This window comes from Rhamphochromis longiceps, linkage group LG23, assembly GCF_057381845.1.
Source record: "Rhamphochromis longiceps isolate RC_006_pf linkage group LG23, R_longiceps_female_GT1.1, whole genome shotgun sequence".
NCBI lineage: Eukaryota > Metazoa > Chordata > Actinopteri > Cichliformes > Cichlidae > Rhamphochromis > Rhamphochromis longiceps.
Window position 1 is genome coordinate 29,186,726 of NC_140578.1, and position 12,735 is coordinate 29,199,460.

A 12,735-nucleotide genomic window follows, 5' to 3' on the forward strand; every position below is an offset into this window, starting at 1 on the left:
TGTGGCATGCGGGACCTGTCGGTGGTCTGGATAGCATGTGGAGCTTCGCTAGCAACCTGGCATTTCATCTCCGACAAAGTTATCCCCGAGAGAAGTAAAGCAAGTGTGTAAGTCCATCTCTGAATGTAAAGCATTCCTGCGTTAAGCTTAACAAGCGACTGCCTCTCGCTCTCCGGCTGCTACTTCAATCGTGAAACTGCTTAATGATCAGCTGATCGGCTTTTCTGTCGCGAGTCCGTGTCTCTAGTTTGCTTTTGGCCCACTTTGCACCAGAAAGAGGAAACCAGCGGCTGAACAACAGCAGCACGTTTAAGCTTGATAAGCTGTTGTTAGAATTTATTTAATATTACTTTCTACTCGAGGATCTTTTTCTACGTAGCTGACGCTGGTAACTGTGCAGGGGCGGATCTAGCAAAGTTTAGCCAGGGGGGCCGATAGGGCATGAACAGGGAAAAGGGGGCACAAAGACATACTTTTCTTTCTTATTCTCATTTAAAATGTCGAGCTTTTAATAAATAATTATTTGACACCCAAAGTTTTAATTTGATGTAAAATGAATAAAGTCAATTACTGTATATAGTGACTATTAAGTCTAATATATACACCCTAGTAAGCTATAGTACTTTTTCCTTTGGGAAGGTACCATCTGTGCAGTCTGCAATTTTGTTGAAGAAAGATGTTGAATCTATTTAATATTTCTTGAAAAATAATTGATTTCTGTGCATTTTTTTCACACTTCATCAAATTAAGGTTGATTACATCGATTAAGCATCATGAGGTGGAGCGTGAGGGGTGGTTCCCTATTTTTTATTTTTTAATTTTTGTTGTTGCTGGGAGTTGGAACCCTATTAGTTAGGTTTCTTAATATTTACGCTAAGTACTCTTTAAAATACCAGAATAGTGAGGATGGTGTAGGTTTAAGTTTATTAGATTGATCAGTATTGCTGAACTATGAAATATTTTTTTTGTATACAGGTATAACAGAATAGCTTTAGTGTAGTTGTTGTTTTAAACTTGAGTATGAACTTGCAGACTTGCAAAATGCAGCAAGATATTTTAAAAAACAGTTTTGTTGATTAAAAAACACTATATCGGATTCATATCGGTATCGGCAGATATCCAAATTTATGATATCGGTATTGGTATCGGACATAAAAAAGTGGTATCGTGCCATCTCTAGTTCATATCCTGTACATAGCTTGTACTCACTACAGCCTGTACATACTTATAGTTATAGAATATTCACAACATACTTCATACCGTGTACATTATAACATACCATAATAGACCCATTTCTGTAATATACTCACATATCTATATTATTGCTAATATATATTGTAATATATCTATATCACTAAAGCACTTCTGGATGGATGCAAACTGCATTTCGTTGCCCTGTACCTGTGCATGTGCAATGACAATAAAGTTGAATTCTATTCTATTCTATTCTATTCTATCATTTTGTTCCACCTGCCAGTCAAAACTCATCCTGGCTGACACCTTTTCAGCCTTTTGCTATGGCACGAATTAGATCAACCATGAACAGAGGCATGGCTAAATAAAAAAAGTACAGCCTCTGGGTGAAACACTTGCCAGGTCTCTTGGAGAGCGATCTGACAATGAGGCTTCCAAATCCAGAGGGCTGTTATTTATTTATTTGCTGAGGACGTACGCAGACTATGTGAACAGGAGAAGCTCTTAGCTTTGTATTTCAATTTGTGGTAATACAGATTGGACAATTTGCTGTCACAGAACAACATGTTGAGTTGGTTGTCTGAAAGAGTTCTGCTCCTTTTCACCTTTGAGGTGTTTGAATAGTTTATTTTCTTTCATGTTTAGAGCTCCTTCAATAGGAATCCTTGCTGAATACATATTTCATATTTCTGATATTATGGAGGAAAAAGAAGTCCTTCATACTCATAAATGAAAAGATCAAAGAAACTTTTCATTCATTCATTCAAATGAAAGACAAAAGATGGGCAGGCCTCACACTGAGGCACTAATCACAGGGGTGTAACATGCATGTGTTCACAGTGAGCCTGACGAAGCAAAACAAAAGAGACACATGACAATCTGTTTCTGTGCTGATTGTCAACAAAGCTGTGCCGTGTTGTTCCCCAAAGTCTTCCCTCTAGTTGCACTGCTTACTGATGACTCCCTGGAGTGCAAAGTTTGGTCTGTGTTACTCTGGAGCAATATGGCTCGTGGCAAAAAACACTGCAAGTGTTACAAGCTGGGGTTTGGGTACAAAAAATGAGCTTGTGTAACTAAATACCAAAATCCCATCAAAATCAAATTTGTCAAATCTGAAAATAGACATAATTAAAAAAGCACCACAAAGTAAAGTGATCTCGTTCCTTTCATCATACAGACAGCTATTTCCATCCATCCTTTATATTGCCATGTCGTAGCCACAGTCTGCCATTGTTGCTGAAAGCTGCACTTGTTTCATATTCATTGGAAACTATAGCTGTCTATTTTATGGGAGTGGCAATTTCCCTTTAACAGGAGTGGTTTGTGGATGTACATTGTAGAAACTGATAGGAGACAGCATGTGAGGTAAGCTGCTACTTGTAGAAAAACTAACACAAAAACCGTCCACGTTTTGATAATGCAAATTGAAGGCAATTGTGTGTTAATGAATAATTAGCTACAACAAACTCAAGGCTCAAGGACCTGCACTTTTTTAAACCTCCCAAATACTCCAAGTAGTTATATCAACCTCCCATTGCATAAACCACTCTGAGGAGTTAATAGGACTCAAGCTAATTGCTTGAACATGGATACTTGTTGAATGTTATTTCATTAATGTTTTAGCTGCATTTCAGTGGCAGCTTAAAAATGTCTGTGACCCTAATGTTCAGGTCTGTTGCCTACACCCTTAAAGGGGTTTATTTGACTTTTGTAAATGTTTTATTAAAATTGAATTCGTTTTTGTGGGCTGATAAATAAATCTTTTGTCAGAGTCCTTGAGTTATTTCAGAACTCGTTTTGGCCAACAGAGAAGAACTGGTTACCTCCATAATTCTGATATGAAATGACTTGCTGTGCAAAAGCTGCTAGAAATGTTGTTTATGCATAAATATGTTATGGTCTGAGTCTTGTCTGTCTGGGTGGGTTATATCCTGTAGTACTTCAGCTCAGAGGATTCAAGAGCTTTCATAATCCAGCAATGATTTTGTGAAAGTAGCAGACTGATTAGTATGCTAGTGGCACAGCTTCAGGGACGGTAATGTAGGTTTTAGTCAGTTATCCAACCACTTTGGTCCAGGCTGAAATTTCCCAGCAACTATTAATGTTTTTTTTTTTTTTAAATGTCCTTTAATAGCTGCCTTTCTTGAGATGTACTAGAGATATTTAAGCGAACATCAGAATGAACTGTTGCACTTTGTTGATTGTCTGAATTGCAATCTAGTCCCACCATTATGTAAGAATTTCATTTTGTGTAATGCGATCACAGCAGTCATTTGTTTCCACTGTATTAAAAACCATAGTACAGAAGTGTTCCTGAAACAAAGCAGCTCACAGGAGTGGGAGCAAAAAGGTTTAAGAGAAGTCATAAACAAACAGAAGCAGAAAGCTAGAGTTCAGCACTCATCTTAGACTAAATTTGAATCCTACTTTTACTCATTGTTTGCTTTCTCAAATCATATTAAGTATAACTGGATCCTCAACATATCCGAAAGCTCAGTTTTTGAGGCTTAAAAAAAGAAAAAGAAAACAAAAAAACAAAATGATTAAAAAACAAACTATTTATGAGTTCCTTTTTTGTAGGTTACTGTACTTAACTATTCACTGGTTAGTGCTAATTAGAAAAAGGCAGTAAGCTAACATACGAAACTAAGATAATAAAAGAAGTATAAATTATTCTTACTATGTGCCCATAGTCATTTTTTCCCCATATTTCCATACAAAACTTTTATGGTGAACATGCTTAACATTAAGTAGCACTAACGTGCTAAACATCAACACCTTAGCAAAAAAGGTTTTGAGCAAGTAAAGACAAAACAAGGAGATACAAGTGCTACCTTTCTCCAAATAATGTTGCACTGATCAGATAGCAAACTATTTGCTGAATCATTATTTGCTGGTCTGGAGCATTCAAGTTTGTGTTAGCTCAATGCCACAAGCTTCCCAGGAATGAGAAATTCAGTTTAAAGTCAGACTGTATAATACTCACAGGAGTGAATCCCAGAGTTACATCTCAGGATCTACAGGCTTCAGTTAGGATGTTAAAAGTTAAAATTCATGACAGTACATTTAGAAAAAGACAGAACAATTGTGGCTTGTATTTAAAAAGTTCTCTGGAGAAAATCTCATCTCTCTGAAAATGCTTTGGTTTCCAAAGTTGCATTTGAACAAATCAGAAGATAAAGGGGACAACACCAAAGTGGAGAAAACACCTCAAACCAACTGTGAAGCACGGTGGTGATCTGGGCTTTTTGCACTCACAGGACCTCGACACTTTGCATTCGTTGAATTTACCATGAACTCCTCTGTACACCAAAGTCATTTAGAGTCAAATGTGAGGCTGTTTGTCAAATAACTAAATCTTGGCTGAAACTAAATCATTGAGCAGGACAATGATCTCAAGCACAGCAGCAAATCTACAACAGAATAGCTGAAAAAAAAAAGGATCAAAGTGTTGCAACAGCCCAGTCAAAGTCTAGACCTCAACCTGACTGAAATGCTGTGCATAAATGAATGATCGGAAACCTCACTGAACTGAAGGAACACTGGGAAGAGAAAAAGAATGTGCGACAAAGGCTCCACAGTGATATGAGAGGCCGATAAAGTCTTACAGAAAACCATTACTTCCAGTTATTGCTGCTAAAAGTGGTTCTACTAGCTGCTGAGTGGAGCATACTTAGTTTTTCAAATGACTATATCATAATAGGTTTCATTTAAACAATATTCTGAAACAAATTCGCATCTATACAAATATAGATATAAATTTGTAAGGGCTTAATATAGAATGTGTCCATATTTTGGCATTTATTCCCTAAGATGCAAAATGTATTCAGTACATTTCAGCGTACTGCTTTTAGCAGATGACTTTGCCCAGTGTAAAAAGTGCTTGCTTTTCCTTGGATGTTCATATTATTCAGAAAAATTCCAATTTTGCATTTGTAACAGGAAAATTGAAATTGGTAATTATGGTAGCTCTAATAGGACTGCTGTGGCCAAAGTGCAGGTACACAGAGTTGCTAGCATGGCTGCAGACTCTCTTATTTTCTGTGCTTTATCTATAAAACTCTCTGAGGACATGCCTGTACGAACCAGCTGTAGCACAGAATGACAAATCAGTGTTAATACAAAAAGTATTTACTGTGGCAGGTGTTCTTGTTGTCTTTTCAGCAAGCCGTTTTTTTTTTCTTTTCTGTGTGAGGAAAATCTTCAAACATGACTCAAAGGAAGATGTAAAAAGCAGATCAGCACTAATATCATATTTCTCTGCCTCTAAATAAAAGCTTGAAAGCAGTTCTCAGCCACAGTGCAGAGATACTTGGATGACGCTTTCTTGTAAAATGAGGTTTGTAATTACCAGTGTCGCTGTGCCCTGGGGCACAAATGACACGCTAATTATAAATAATTGGAGCTATGCAGATTGAATAACTTGGCAAAAACAAGTGCCCTTGTTTATAGTAACAATATGAGAGTCAACCGTCCATCTCATTACATTGCCAGTCAACTTGGGGAAATTGGCCAGGTATTGTGGAACCTGTGATGGTGTGCAAATGCATTTTCATTACCAGTTTTGACCTGTGCAGACTGGGGTCATGGATGAGCACCGTTGTGATTTGGTGCTTTTTGCTCAAGGACATTGAAGCATCATGTTTGTTAAAAAGAGTAATCAAAAATCCGCTTTCCTGCACAACCTTGATTAGCTACGTTGTTTATTTTCTCTCAGCATTTTTTTTAAATATTAAATGGAAAAAAGCTCTAGATAATGCGTGTTTTAAATCCAAAATGTGAGTTTGGCTTTAAGTTAGAGCTGCAGGTAAATGTCAAAACACCAGATTAATATTAAAACTACTCTCTAAAAAGAAATCGGCACATTTCACATCTGAATCAAAATAAATGCCCATATGCATTTATTTTGGCACTTATGGGAGTGAAAGGAAATCCATCTGTAGCAGAATTAATGTGTTATTTTTGTAATCTTAGCCTAGATTTGCGAACATGAGCACCAGAGCCAAGAAATCATCAAAAGGAAAAAACTGGAGCTCCTCTTCTGTGCTGTCAGAGGAAGGAAGGCAGACCAACTTTTGTGGATACAGTGAATTCGCCAGAGGAGATCTTACAGGGATGCAAGCACACTTTCTGTCTTAAAAAAAGAAGAGGTGGTGGTATAATTAAAGAAAGCTCATTTGAATGAGAAGAGTTCAAAACATTCAGGGGGTTCATAAAGTCAATCTGTGACTCATCGGCTCTCATGGATGAAGCTCAGATTTTTCTTTTTTCCAAGGAAAAGAATGCAGATTCAGCTTTGCAAAACAGAAGCTTTTTTCACAGGTCAAATAACAGAAAATTAAAAAAGACATCTGAGTTTTTGGGCCATGCTGATGTTTCTCCCTTTGAAGGATATCGTTGAGCTGTTACATAATTGATTCTGAGTGTTTCCTATATTAAAAAATGCCATCCTTTGTAAGTGGCGCAACTTTGAGAGCATCAAACCTTATTTTCAAATCAGTGTTAAAGTTCATTATTCCCAACTGTACCATCATATGATCATTATAAGGTGTATATAATATATGCTCGCCAGACACTTTATTGGGTATGCCTTGCTAGTACTGGGTTGGACCCCTATTTTTGCCATCAAAGCTGCTTTAATACTTCATGGCACAGATTCAACAAGGTGCTGGAAACATTCCTCAGAGATTTTGTTCCATATTGATATGACAGCATCTCAAAGTTTTGCAGATTCGTCTGCTGCACATCCAGCATGAGAATCTCCTGTTCCACCACATTCCAAGGGTGCTTCTTTGGATTAAGATCATGTGACTGTGGAGGACATGAGACCACAGTAAAAGGTTCAAGAAAGCCGTTTGAGATGATCTGAGCTTGGTGACGTGGCGATCCCCTGGAGTCAGAAGATGGGTACATCTACTAAGGGTCCCACAATGTGTCAAGAAAATATCACCCACACCATTACACCACCACCATCAGCCTGAAGCACAGTTTCACGTTGTTGGGTGTTTTTTTTTACACCAGATTCTCGCCCTACTATCTGATTGTTGTAGGAGAAATTAGAGACATCACCCCAGGCATCACCTTTCCAATTGTCTGTTATCCCATTTTGCTGAGCCCATGTGATGCTCTTCTGTATTCCTTGGTTGTAATGAATGGTTATTTTAGTTACTGTTGCTGTCCTATCAGCTCTTGTCTGACCTTTGGCATCAACGAGGTATTTTCCTCCAGAATCACACTGGTATTTTCCCTTTTTCCAGAAAATTCCAATACATTTGCAGTTTCTGGAATAGAAATTTCTGTCAGATCCAGCCCATCTGTCACTAACAACCATGCAACCTTCAAATCTCTTACATAACCTTTTTTCCCCACTGTAGGATTGTGATTGTATGTTAAACTTGGACTTGATTTATCAGAGAATGTGTAACAGTATAAAGGAAATGTTTTCAGAAACCTGTGACTTTCATTCAGTGCACACTATGTGTCTTCCTTTAAGATATGTGTTAATCGTATGTTCCTACATCTAAAACTTAAATCACATTAAAGTTAATTATACCGACTCAGAAAAGTGGGTTGTTTCTTATCTCATGAAAAGCTGACTTTTTGGAGTTGCATGCATAGCTAAACAGGACTTTTTGACCTTGTAGGCACAGCACCCTTTGAATGATTAGTTGCCTGAAGTTATGTTAAAAGCATTTAAGTTCATTTATAAAAAAGCTTACACTTTTTACTGAGTTTCATTAATTGCTTACAAGTTGTCTCATGTGGTAGTCTCTATTCTCCAGGCTGGTGCCGTCTGTGGTTTGTGAAGTCCCTGAAAACTTAGAGCCATTAGTATTTTTCTAATTTAAATATTCATGACTAAACAAGCAAGAAAGTTAAAGGTCGCAAGCAAAACTTTTTTGGCATAGGTGTTATTTATCAGACTTTAGCACTCACCTCATAATCTACCTTACTAGGACTGTGTGATTCTGATTAGATCATATTTCACGGCTCTTGCTGGCTTGATCCTGGCTGATATATTAGCTGGCAGTTATTATCAGCTGATATTGGCTTATAACAGATATATTGCAATGCATTGCAGAATGATATGATAATGAGGCAAAGTGGCTCCACAGGCATTTAAATACTCTGTTCAGTATCAACAACATAAGCACATAACTAACACTGCAGTGGGCCTCATTCACAAAGTGTATATGGACAAAACTGTGCATAAAAAGTATGAATTTTTCTCACAGCTGTGAGAAAATTTGTTCAGTGTTTGTGAACAACTTTAGGACTTTCTCAGACCATTTAGTATTATATTATTGGATGTTATCACTTAGCCTACACTCCAAAGTTTGTCCATTAACACATATTGCATTGAGTCTCATCTTGAGCTGACAGATCAAGTGCTCCTTGCCCTCCATCTTCGTTTTCTACTTTTTCTTATGGTCTTTGTCTTTTTTCATATCAAATTTGACTTTTTTTCCCCCGCGGTGGCTGTTTCAGGTTAAATGATTTTCAGCAAGGCCATTATTTCACCCTGAGCCACACTTTACAAAAATGCATTGATAGACAGCTTGAGTCTTCTTCCAGATCTTGGTTAAATATTGACACAACCTAATAACTTCTATTTATGTACAGTTGTTTACACTGATGATCTTGGAGTCTGAAATTCTCTCATTCTTAGATCTTCAGTTTCTTGAACTTTCCTATTCCCAGTATTAGTCAATCCAGTGAGCGATGTCTAATAAATCCTTTTTACACTGAAAAGAGAAACTACCAGTTTTATTCAGTCATGATCACATTAGAAGTTATTAGGCCTTGTTAAGTTAAGACAATAAAGACATTGTAGATCATTTCAGCACCACTTATTAAAAGATTTAGGTGAGCATATGTATAGATTTGGGCCTGCATGAATAATTGTGCACCCAATTCTTGTTTTTTAAAGTCATTAAAGATGTATGCTGTACAATCATTCAACCTTGGAGAAAGACCAGTTTAAATGAATCATTAAAAGGCTAAAATGACCATGATAGTCATGCCCATCACAAGTGTATGTATGATTATTTCAAGTCTACATCTATGCAGTCCATGTTTTGCTTCAGTACTTCAATACTTGGACTAAACTTCAAAGTGAAAACATTCTGCATATTTATATGAATATATACTTTTTATAGAGATTAAAAGGAGCCTAAACAGCAAACTCACAATTTTATCTAAAGAGTTGTTATTCATCTTTCAGTCTTTTATGGTTATTCTTTAACTGGCCTGCACTGTGTTCATCATATAGGCAGATTATTTTAATTATTAGTTGTAAAAGGAATGTTAAATTGCTGGATCCTCATGTTCACTGGTTGTACACGTAATCTCCGGACTTTCAGACGACATTGATACATATTAGCTTTTACTGCAATGACACCTCTGCCCTCTTTTTCCAACCACCAACCTTTTTTTGTGACAGCTCATATTAAGAACAGGCCACAATGATATGCAACAATGTCAGAGGTATTTCATCTGTATCCTAATTAAATGTGATCTAATATGCTGCCAGGTGGGATTTGATATTTGAACCTGTGTATAACTCTTCTTACCCTTCTACTAGGGATACCCCCCTCACATAAAATTGCCTGGGGGGATTATAGCAATCATTCATTAATAATTTGCCCAGATACACCCAATCCTAGCCTTGACGCCATTATCTACATCTATGAATAGCACAGCTTTGCCTGGCAGTCCTGCTGTCCTTTTTTGGTGACATTTATAAAAGTTTCATTGCAGCAATATAAAACATTACATGTCACGCTCTCATGAATCATTTGTGTCATGGATCATTGCTTCAGAGCCAGTCCAGCGCGTTAACGGGGAGGACATTAATAGAAAGCAAGTCTCCGTCTTCAGCGAGGGCCTGTTTCCATTTGTGACACACACACACCAAGTGGAAAAGCTGATAAAATGGGCAATATGTCTTGTAGAATTAGTGTGTTTAAAATTAATGGTCATGATTTGCTTGCGTGTTCCTCTGTGGCTATGAAATCTAACAATTTACAGGGTCCAAATGAGAACAAATATTCTGCAAATGTGGCCACGTGTGTGGAATTTCTTTTTCCTTTTTTGATGGATTTCTAGTTTTCACAGAAAAAGAAAAGGTTATACGAGGTTATGCGGGAGAATGGGGTTCAAAGTTCAGAAAAAGAAGAAATGTCCTCTCAGTTTGAACCTCAGAGGGAACTGACTGTTTAATGGGGCACGTTTGGAAAATGAGTAAGACTCGCATTTGTTTTTTTTTGCAATAACAAACGGCACATTATTGATAGTTTCATTGTTTATTCAATGCATTTCTTGAATGCCAAATAAACAACTTGAAATATTCTAATGTAAAATAATATTAAGGTTCCATTTGTAAATCCAAACAGCCTCTAGCCACAGACAGATTATGAGACAAAGGCACTCCCCCACCCTTCTCGCTTTTGTTCCCACATCCACTGTTTTGCGGTCATTTTTGCATCACTTTGTGTTTGTTATTTGTTTTTTTATTTTGCTCCCTTTTTGCATTTCTTTGAGAACTACTTTGTCTTTTAAATAGTTACATGGTAATGGTAACAGCTTTGTCTTTAACATCTTTGAATGATTATTTTAAATTCATTTTCAGGTTGTTGTTGGTCTCTTTGTGCTTGTTTTTGCTACTTTGTCCTTCTCTTTTACAGTGTTTTGCCTGACTATGATTTTTTTTACATATCTCTGTAATTTTTCTAGCCTTTGTAGTTGTTTCGCATGTATTTGTAGTTCATTTTGGTCTCTTGTGGCAATTTAGCATACTTTTGTGCTTATTGTGGTTTTCTTTTGACTTTTTTGTTGTGTTGAACTTGTTTGTGGTTATTTTCTGGCTTATGGAGATAAATTCCTCATGTTTTACATAACTGTTTTGCATTTTTTAAATTATAGTTCTTTTTTTTTGGGGGGGGGGGGGGTGCCATTTGGTGACTCTTTGTGGTTGTTTTATGTATTTTGTTTTATACTGTTTGTGGTCTACATAGCTTGTAGTTTTTGGCCTCTAGTCATTTTAGATTTCATGATTGTTCTTTATTGTCATTGTTATTACTTTAGGGTCATTTGTATGTATGTTGTATTTTTTCAGTTTTGTGATTGCTTTTGTCTGTTTTTGGTCATTTCTGCCTCTTTCTGGTCTCTTTGTGGGCCTGCTTCTTGCATCCAATGGGCCTTCACATACCCTATGACTTACCACTTGCTTTTCTTAGAGGACCTCAGGGCTCTGCAAATCAGCAATATCGCCCCCTTGTTCACTACTATTTTGTAGTACATCATTCACATTGGAGCCTTGAATGATGCTTTGTCATCATTCAAAACCACATTTTGTTTTTAATCAAATGTGACAAGAGAACACAAAAAACAAATACAGTGATGGGTAAAATGATACTCAAGGCTCTAACCCTTCATACAGCAGCTGCAGTATTTAAGTATTGGATTTGTTAGCACTTAAATGAAAGAAAATTACATCAAATCGGTTAGCTTGAAAAGTCCAAGTTTCACTAATCTAAAGATAAAACTTTATACTCTCTTGTTACTTCAACAGAGTAACAAGACAGTAACATGAGCATGTAAATGGCAGCCTACCATGTATTAAAAAAATCACCATCAGCTGTGAATTCCCTCATTGCTGAACTTTATCCTCTTCAGTTCTGTCTGATCTGTATCAGCCTCTCCGTGGAACTTAAGGCCTGTGAGGAAAACATTTAAGGGGAAACTATGAGATTCCATTTAGATTGTTGGCCTCCGAACTGCATCCCCCGTGCCTTTATTACCCGAATGTAATGGAGTGAACTTTACACGCAATTGCTTTTCCATTTGAGTGTTTGATGATCTAAAATGCATTGACGTAGGATTAACTTCAGCATGTAATTACATGAAAAGCAGCTCATTCTCATTTATTTCCCATGGTCCCAGGTGAAATAAGCATGGCTACATTTTTATTTTCTCCTATAGAGTGAATTCATTTGAGACACTGCTGCTGGTGCAGTGTATTTTTTTTTTTTATTTAGTTGGAAAGGAATGTGATTAGGGAAGACTGAATGATACTGAATCTAAGGATGGTAACAAAAAATAGACTTGCTGAGAAAAAAAAGTTAAAAAATCGAGTTATTTCATTTGAACAGGAGTTGGCATCACTGCAGTCTCCCAGGAATAGTGTCCTGTTCATGTATGGTCAGAAAAAGCAAAAAACCCCTTAAAACTGTAAATAATCATGATCTGAGTTAATATGATTCACTGTACTCGACCTCTCTGCTGCGTTTGTTCACTGTAAAAAAACAAAAAATGTTGCAAAAAATTAAAAACTCAAGGCACTGCATTTATGTTTTTAGGTTCTGATGGATAACTTATAATTTCAAGTTTAGGAGAAAAGTTGCTTCAACTAATGTTTTTGTGTTTACAAGATTAATAACTGCTTTTTCTTAACTCATATTTTATTGTTTCAGCAATGTAATTCCTAAAGTTTACACAACATATTTTTTTTGTTTTGCCAAATTCCTTAAGTTTAGAAAA